This window comes from Podarcis erhardii, assembly GCF_964252035.2.
Source record: "Podarcis erhardii genome assembly, chromosome: 13".
Lineage (NCBI taxonomy): Eukaryota > Metazoa > Chordata > Lepidosauria > Squamata > Lacertidae > Podarcis > Podarcis erhardii.
Genome location: NC_138502.1, coordinates 12,391,137 through 12,400,573, shown reverse-complemented (window position 1 = coordinate 12,400,573; position 9,437 = coordinate 12,391,137). Strand labels below are relative to the sequence as shown.

The following is a 9,437-nucleotide window of genomic DNA, read 5'->3' as shown; positions in this document are numbered from 1 at the left end:
TTACCCTTCCGCTATTCATGCGATCTTCCTGCAGTAAATACCGTATTTTCCCATGTATAAGACGTCCCCCAGGTATAAGATGCCCCCTATTTTGGGGGACTAAATTTAATGAAGGGTGCCCAAATTTGTTGAGCTTTTTTTAGGGGGAATTGCACATGCGCCATCACCCCAGCAGGGCCATTGCTGGGGGCTGGCAAAGTAGGCAGCCGCTCCCCCTATGTCACTGCGGGAAATACTCCCTAGAGCACACACCTCCCACAGCGGCATGGGGGGGGGAGTTGTGAGCCTGCCAACCAGCTGGCTGGTGGCACACGGCTCCCCCACCCCCACTTATCCATGTATAGGATGACCACAGTTTTTTTACATGATTTTTGAGTAAAATAAACCTTGTCTAATACATGGAGAAATACAGCATATTTATTCCGAGTTTCAGCCTTTGGAGATGTCTGGAGAGCTACAGCTTCTTCCTTGTGCTTGATCGAGGCCTTGAGGGTAGGAGGTGACATTTGTTCAGTTGTGTGTCCATCTATGTGTGTTTGTGCAAATCAAAGATTGGGATCAAGATGAATGCTGAAAAAGCTATGGCATTCTAGTAACATCCCTCCATAAAAGTAAAGAGCCAGTTTTTCAGGTAACAAATGGGAGCTGGGGCAGTCTGATTGTTGCAACGACAAGAGAATGTCATTTCCTTATTTGGGAAATCCAATCTTTAGCCTTTCCCAGAAACATTAAGAACATAAAATAAGCCCCACTGGATCAGCCTAAAGGGCCAACTAGTCCAAAATCCTGTTCTTTCTGCTCAGTGAGTTCCTGTGTCTTCCTTTATCTCTGCTCAGGTGCATTTCTTCCCAGAGCCATATAATTTCCCAAGAGGCCAACTGAGGCTGGCCCAGCAGTCTACGCCAGGCATAGGCAAGCTCCGGCCCTCCAGATGTTTGGGACTACAATTCCTATACTCCCTGACCACTGGTCCTGTTAGCTAGGGATGATGGGAGTTGTAGTCCCAAACAACTGGAGGTCCAGAGTTTGCCTATGCCTGGTCTATGCCATTGCTTAGTGATCCAGCTTGAAGAGGAGAAATGTGTGTCTGTTGCTGAAGAGGCATCATGGAGTAATGTTTCCTGAAAAAGGCACCCACATAATTGATTCAGGAGGCTACAAGGGGATGCTGAAGTCTTTATACATCACAGTTGGTGGAAGGCATGGATGTGCTGAACAGATCGTGGTCAGCAGGTCTCCTCTACTCTTTCCTTCCAACTCCTTTTCTGGTTTGAGTGCCGAAAAAGGAGCGACAAGAGAAAGCAGCAATCATACCTGTTGTTCCCTATTGGCTCAAGAGATCATTGTTTTCTTAGATAGTATAGCTAGTCGTAGCCGCATCATGGACTCATTCTTGAAATGCCACCTGTGGGGATTCTAATCACAGCAGAGAAGGTCAGCATGGGGCAGGGAACCAATTGCACATTGCTTTGGGGTGGGTCTAACTACTCTTTGAGCATAGGCTGGATACTCAGAAATGCTATCCTGGGCTCCCTTTCAAGATCTGCCTTCAGGAAATTTTCATGTTTAACTAGGTGGCAGTAGCAGCTCTTGCCAACATGCACTGCCCAGTTTAGGCATTCATAGTCAGTGAATCAGATATTTACAGCGGCATCTGTCACTCTGCCCTAGCCCACCCACGCTCGACATAGACGGGGCTTTCCCCTCCCCCCTGCAGCAAGGGCTCATGGGACAGATTTTTCCCATGAGCCCATAACACAAAGAAGGGTATACTGGGCAAAACCTTGCCCAGCATTGTGCTGCAGTCTATGGGCCACAGAGCCCTTGGGAAAAGGCATCCTGTGCTTATTGGGCATGGAATGGGGCTTAACAGCATGTCAGCAATTTACGAATGAGTATGCTTCTGGCTCTCAGGCAGATAATTTGTCTTTCTGCTGTCTTACATCAGTTCTACTATAAAGGGGTACACTTGAAATTATGTCTGGCCTGCTGCTAAACAAATAAACAGTGCTAGCCCTCCAAAACTGAAGCCAGTTTTGTGACTTACATGAGTGTTCTGGGAAGCCATTGATGGGAATTAGTGCCCAATACAAAACACATGGTGGATTTCCTTCCAGTAAATATGGTTATGATTGGTATGAATCAATGATTTGGTACTCAGTGCCTTGATTGGTAAGTCCAATGATTTTCGAGACATGTTGTGAAGTTCCTAACATGAAATTCAGCTTTTATGGCTGCCATGTGCTGTGTCAACATCTTTATTGAGCTCTCCACCACAACCCCAAGCTCTTGTTCCAGATCAACCACCACCAGTTCAGAGCCCAATAGCACACATGTGAAATTAGGATATTTGAATCCAAAGTGCATCATTTCACGCTTGCTAACGGTGTATTGCAATTGCCATTACACTTGATCTTAGCCAAAAGGCCGAGAAGCAATTTTGTTGCCCATTCAACCAATTTGGAGGAATCCTTTGGAAGCTCCTTGCAATCAATCTTCCCGGATACATCAGTTTTCTTTGTATACCTTTCTTTGTATACATTAGTATACCTGAAGGAGCGCCTCCACCCCCATCGTTCTGCCCAAACACTGAGGTCCAGTGCCGAGGGCCTTCTGGTGGTTTCTTCGTTGTGAGAAGCCAAGTTACAGGGAACCAGACAGAGGGCCTTCTCGGTAGTGGCACCTGCCCTGTGGAACACCCTCCCACCAGATGTCAAAGAGAAAAACAACTACCAGACTTTTAGAAGACATCTGAAGGCAGCCCTGTTTAGGGAAGCTTTTAATGTTTAATAGAATATTTTATTTTAATATTTTGTTGGAAGCAGCCCAGAGTGGCTGGGGAAACCCAGCCAGATGGGCAGGGTATAAATATTAAATTCTTATTCTTATTCTTTGGGTAGTGATTTTAAAACAACAACAAAAAAAAAAAAAACATAGCAGAGAGGTGGAAAAAAATCAATGTAATACTGTCACTGTCACGGAAGAAAAATGTAGGTTCTCATCCATCCCTTAATTCCTTCCTTGCCCACCCAGCAACACAGGAGATCTTGTGTATACTTAGATTGAGCTTTCTAAATAACCAAGGACTCGGTTTCATGCTTGAATGAAGCCCAGTTTTATTTTAGCAAAGCTGTAAATTTAGGCATGGAAGAAGATAATCCAGAATATGTGCCTGTCACCTTATCAAGACCTAATTAAAAGCTAGCTGGCTAAAAAGTTTCAACAGAAGCCTGGAGAAGGGAAGAGAGCTATATTTAAACAACTGAAGAGCTGTCATATGGAAGATGCAGCAAGTTTGTTTTCTGCTGCTCCAGAGGGTAGAACCCAAACCAATGGATTCAAAGTACAAGAAAAGAGGTTCTGGTCAATCATTAGGTAGAACTTTCTGATAGTAAGAGCTATTTGATAGTGGAACAGACTACCTTGTAAGGTGATGGACAGTCCTTCACTGCAAGCTTTTAAACAGAGGTTGGATGGTCATCTGTCACGGATGCTTTAGTTGAGATTCCTTCATTGTTGAAGATGGACTGGATCCTCAAGGTTCTACAGTTCTATTATTCTATTAATCAAAGCATTAAGGGTTTGGCAAACGCTGGTGAACCCTTCAAATATTGAGCTCTTCCAAGCTTTGCTACATTCTGATACGGATTTATGAATATAGTGTCTTTTTCTCCTCTCTCTCTCTCTCTCTCTCTCTCTCTCTCTCTCTCTCTCGTTGTGTGTGTGTGTTTTCTCTCCTCTCCTCTCTTCTTTTCTGTTCCTTTTTTCCTCCATTCCTTCCTTCCTTCCTTCCTTCTTGAACCATCCTGCATAGGCAGGTGGCAGTGGAGGCTGCTTCCCTTGATTTGGAAACTAGTATAATGGAAACTAGCAAGCAAGCTGCAGACTGTTTTGGATCGAGACATTCTGGAGTTTTAAAGAAACACCACTGCCGTTGTTTTAAAGACAGAATGAAAGTTGTGTGACGTGCTGTGCAGAATAAAGAGAAACAGGACACATCAGGAAGGGTGTAATTTGCATAGCACGCAGGAGGGAGCAGCCAAGATGGGGCCCAGTTTTGTAAATTGCTCTGGGTAGATGAGCTTGAAGAGCAATGGCCAAGGCAAAGCAGGATTCTTTCAGCAGCCTGGCCTGTTCCAACTGCTAGGCTTAGGCATGAGAAATGTAGTGGACAGGGAGACCCTTCTCGCAGGTGACCCGGATCCTCTTGATTTTGCTTTTCCCCTTGTACCTGCAGAAGACTCTGCGGAGGCCTTTCCCCCGGGTGCAGATGGTGATCGGGAAGAGGGTCTTGCTGGTCTGGTTCCCATCTAGGATCTTCCCTCTGGAATTGCAGATGGAAGTCAGCTGCTGTTCGCTGGCATGAATGAAGGTGTTGCCTCGCTGGCAGTTCAGGTGTCTCCGTTGCATCATCAGGTTGCAGTAGGTGCTGTCACTCTGCAAGTCAGATTTCGGGTTGTCCTGGTGCCTCTTCAGGAAGTCAGTGTAAGATGTAGCCTGGCTCCATGGGAGAAGGGTGGTGGCCATGATGACGAGCAGCAGAAGAAGGGCCCTATGGTGAGGGCTCCTGGAAGACATGGCAGCGTCCTTTTGTGCTGGGTATCTGCAAAGGCAAGCGATAATAAAGCAACACACATGCTAAGCACTATATGCTAAAGCAGGAGTGAGGAACATTTTTTGCCTAGTGTGGACCAGATCCTGAGCAACCCCAGCCAAAGCTGGTCACTTTGACAGGTGGGCAGGGTAGCCCAGCTGTCAGTCACCTGACAATCCCTTTGCCAGGGATCTCCTTTGCTATCTGCCCCACATTGGATGGGGCACTACTTGTGGGGGAAATGGCAGGGCCTTTTTGGCTGTGGAATTGGCCATTGGAAAGATTTCCCCTGCAAGATTTGTTTTTAAAATAGGATTTTATATTCCATTGTGATCCTTGCCTGACAATAATATACCCATTTTTGGTCTGCCTTTGTGCATCTGTGACCGTTTGGAGAGTGGCAGGTTGTTCCTTTTAAACTTGTGAATTCCAGAAAAGAGATCACAGACATTATATTTTCTGTCAAGGTATTTTTCCACTGAGGATGACAGGAGTGTCCCAAGAAGTCTGTGTGACCATTATGATCACCACATTGAACTGTCACCAAGCTGTTGTCATCTTGTGTGTCTCCTAAACCTACAGTATACTAGCTGACTCGTTTATATAAAATGTTATTTTGTCGAAAGGCTGTGGGATGGAGGTTCCCCATCAGTGCACTAAAGGAAGTTGCCTTAGACCAAACGAGACCATCAGTCCATCTAGTTCAGTTCTGTCCACACTGACTAGTAACTGTACTCCAGTGCTTCAGGCAGGAGACTCCTGCAGCTGTAACTGGAGTATCTGATTCTGGGGACTAAGCACAGTTCCTTGAAGCACATGCTCTTGCATTGAGCTATGGCTCATGCTAGAAAGACAGGAAGGGGATGAGCCGAGACTGCAGAGTGGGCATCCTAACCCCATCCTGGCAAATGTCATATTGTTGCTGCTGAGAGACCACTGCTGCCATGTCCCTCTCACCCCATTGCTGTCTCTATCATCCCTCTCCATTTCCAATCCCCTCAAAGCACAGCAGAAACATGGACTATTTACTCCTAAATTGCTGGTGAATTTTATTTTATTTTATTTTATTTTATTTTATTTTATTTTATTAACCTACATTTATTTTATTTTATTAACCTCCTGCCTGGGAGTCATTTTGGACTCACAGCTGTCCATGGAGGCGCAGGTCAATTCTGTATCCAGAGCAGCTGTCTACCAACTCCACCTGGTACGCAGGCTGAGACCCTACCTGCCCGCGGACTGTCTCGCCAGAGTGGTGCATGCTCTAGTTATCTCCCGCTTGGACTACTGCAATGCGCTCTACGTGGGGCTACCTTTGAAGGTGACTTGGAAACTACAACTAATCCAGAATGCGGCAGCTAGACTGGTGACTGGGGGCAGCCGCCGAGACCACATAACACCGGTCTTGAAAGACCTACATTGGCTCCCAGTACGTTTCCGAGCACAATTCAAAGTGCTGGTGTTGACCTTTAAAGCCCTAAACGGCCTCGGCCCAGTATACCTGAAGGAGCGTCTCCACCCCCATCGTTCTGCCCGGACGCTGAGGTCCAGCGCCGAGGGCCTTCTGGCGGTTCCCTCATTACGAGAAGCAAAGCTACAGGGAACCAGGCAGAGGGCCTTCTCGGTAGTGGCACCCGCCTTGTGGAACGCCCTCCCATCAGATGTCAAAGCGATAAATAACTACCTGACATTCAGAAGACATCTTAAGGCAGCTCTGTTCAGGGAAGTTTTTAATCTGTGATATTTTAGTGTATTTCTGGTTTTTATGGAAGCCGCCCAGAGTGGCTGGGGAAACCCAGCCAGATGGGCGGGGTACAAATAATAAATTATTATTATTATTATTATTATTATTACAAATTGCTGTGGAAATGTGGAGAACTAAATTTAAGGTTAAAAAAATAAGAAACTGAGAGAACCAACACTGACAGATCCATCCATCTTTACCTCTTAACATTCATTCACTGCCCTTTCATAATCACATTTATAGTGCCTAAACTTGCAGTATTCTTCCCCCTAAACTTGCAGTATTCTTGTGGGTCCCTTGAGGATCCTGGTGATTCAGAATATGAATGCCTGCATAAGCGTTGCTAGCTTTATTCCTGGCAGGAACACCGAACCTTTAATGTGTGGAAATTTAGCAGGTGACAAGCTTCCTTGCGTGGAGATAATGTGCTGGAAAGAACTTGACTTACTAGATTTTGGCAAGTCGTGCTGTGAAGAAATGAATTTTCCAGCAATAAAAAGGTGAGCATACTAAACCAGAAGTGCTACCTTTTTAGGGACTGAGTAATTCATACAAAACAATATTTGCATCTAGTGACAAGTGAGCTTCCACAGGCTCAGTTCAGAGTGACTGAGGTGATTGAGCAGGACTATTTCTGTGAAAACATTAGGAAATAGCTTTGCTTAATCCAAGGCAAGCCAAATCAGCTCAGACCTTTTAATGTCCCTATTTTATATTTCAAACCAGATGACTCGAGTCCTTTGAGATCTTCAGTTGTGTTTCACCTCTGAGCACTACTCATGGGCAGAAACCAGGAGTTCTGGCTAGAGGGACACATGTGCATCTAAATCTAAAGGGCTTCCTCAGTCACACAGACTCATCCATTCCATTCCTAAACTCCATGCATCACTGATGGTTGTAGCCTTCTGGGGAAAAGAGGCACGATCCATTACTGCAAACTTACCCAACCTGTCAAGCGTCTCCCTTTTTGGCTTCCTCCTAGATGAATGAATGCAGCTGTCAACAGGGCTGAGGACTCCAGCAGGAACAACCTTCCTCTTCTCAGAGTTCCTGTTATATAGAGCTTGCAAGCCTGTTGTCATATGAAGAAGTTTAAGCTGTCCTATGAGTTCCCTGTTTAAGTAAATCCTGCACATAGCAACTTTCTGGCAGAAGGCTGCTGAGTTATATAGCATGAAATTAAGTGGACAACCTACACCGCCATCTTTGGAAACGAATGTGTTCAGCCCTTCTTCATTATGATCAGTGCCTGACTTCAGGCAATCACCACCCGGATTTAGACCCAGGATCTGTTTTCCTGGGAAGCCCATAAGCATGACTAAAATGCTTCTGGCACAACGGAACACCATGACAGAAACCAGAGCACATAAAAATGCCATTTACCTTCCCACTGCCTTGGTACATATTTATCTACTTGCACTGGTGTGCTTTCGAACTGCTAGGTTGGCACACGGGTGGCGCTGTGGTCTAAACCACTGAGCCTCTTGGGCTTGCCGATCAGAGGGTTGGCGGTTCGAATCCCTGTGATGGGGTGAGCTCCTGTTGCTCTGTCCCAGCTCCTGCCAACATAGCAGTTCGAAACCTAGCTGGCCACATGACCTGTAAAGCTGTCTGTGGACAAACGCCGGCTCCCTTGGCCTGAAAGTGAGATGAGCACTGCAACCCCATAGCTGCCTTTGATTGGGCTTAACCATCCAGGGGTCCTTTACCTTTTTTTTCTTTTTTTAAAGGTTGTATAGTTACTTATCTCCTTGGCTCAGGGGTCGTATAACTCCATATTCTCTGATGAAAATAGAGACATCCCAAAGAAAATTGGGACATTCTGGGGTCAAATCTGAAAATAGGGACATTTCGAGGGTCTGTGTAATGGTTCTAGGGGGTTGCTCATGCGTAGGTTGCCGCCACTCTTGGCTTGGTTGCCTGGTTGAACCCTTTCTGTCTGGACAGCCCTTACTTCGTGGCTGTCTCAGTCGCTTGCAGAATCGGTCAGTGGGCGTTTCTTAAACTTCTTCCAGCAAAAAAGTTCTTTGACGCCAAGTCTCCTCCTACTCTCCCTGCGCGGAAGTCTTCTGCACAGGGAGGGTGTGGGCAGCGGAGTACCCGTGCTCTCCCCACTACTCTCCGGTGAAGAGTCCTGGAGCCTTTTCTCTGATTCCCCCATCTGCCCCCCTTCTCTCCTGGTGTAACGTTGATTTCCTTTCCCAGCAGCTGGGCTGCCTCTCTCCCTGCTGGGACCCTCTCCGGCATCGCTCTGGAGCCTTCCCTCCGCCTCTGGCTCTGATGGCAGTTCCCTGACAGTCTGCATGAAAAAGAAATGAGATAAAGGTTGGGTGTTGCCTTACTGTGCAAGGTAAAAAAGGTAAAAGGTAAAGGACCCCTGGACGGATAGGTCCAGTCAAAGGCGACTATGGGGTTGCGGCGCTCATCTTGCTTTCAGGCCAAGGGAGCTGGTGCTTGTCCACAGACAGTTTCCCAGGTCATGTGACCAGCATGACTAAACTGCTACTGGTGCACGGAGAACTGTGGCAAGTGCCAGAGTGCACAGAAACACCGTTTACCTTCCTGCCACAGTGGTACCTATTTATCTACTTGCACTGGCGTGCTTTCAAACTGCTAGGTTGGCAGAAGCTGGGACAGAGCAACGGGAGCTCACCCCGTCACACAGATTCAAACTGCCAACCTTCCAATCAGCAAACCCAAGAGGCTTAGTGGTTTAGACCACAGCGCCACCCACATCCAACTGTGCAAGGTAGCATTCTGTGGGTGGGGGAGAAGATGAGAGAGGAGGGTTGGAGGCTGCCTTGCTGTTGTGCATGGCAACATTAGCTGAGGGAGGGAGGCAGAAAGCAACCTCAGTGCCATCTTTGTAGGTTGCCATGGCAGCTGCTGTGGCAGTGTAGCAGCCTCGGTAACTGGCAGGTTCAGTGGCAGGATTTACTGCTCCTAGACTCTACTGGGATCCTGCCACCTGAGGCAACCACCTCAGGCTGCCATCCCTGATGTTAATCTCCTCTTACTGTGCCCCTGATCTAATTCTACCTGCACACCGTTGCTGCTTCTTTTAAAAGAAAGACAAAGAGAGGGCTGGTGTGGTGAATT

The 9,437-nt window shown here is 46.8% G+C and overlaps 2 pseudogenes across 2 annotated transcripts in view; one reads left to right on the top strand and one right to left on the bottom strand.

Moving 5' to 3' along the window:
- The first annotated feature begins 373 nt into the window (after nucleotides 1–373).
- LOC309326520 (angiogenin-2 pseudogene) overlaps nucleotides 374–9,437 on the top strand; it is a 198,204-nt pseudogene continuing 189,140 nt past the window's right edge. The window contains exon 1 of the transcript XR_014161580.1: nucleotides 374–1,434. The product of XR_014161580.1 is annotated as an angiogenin-2 pseudogene (transcript). The remainder of the gene's footprint in view (nucleotides 1,435–9,437) is intronic.
- On the bottom strand, nucleotides 3,100–7,911 carry LOC309326524 (ribonuclease pseudogene; annotated as a pseudogene). Its single transcript, XR_014161582.1, has 2 exons — nucleotides 7,282–7,911; nucleotides 3,100–4,603 (listed from the first exon to the last, which is right to left on the bottom strand). The product of XR_014161582.1 is annotated as a ribonuclease pseudogene (transcript).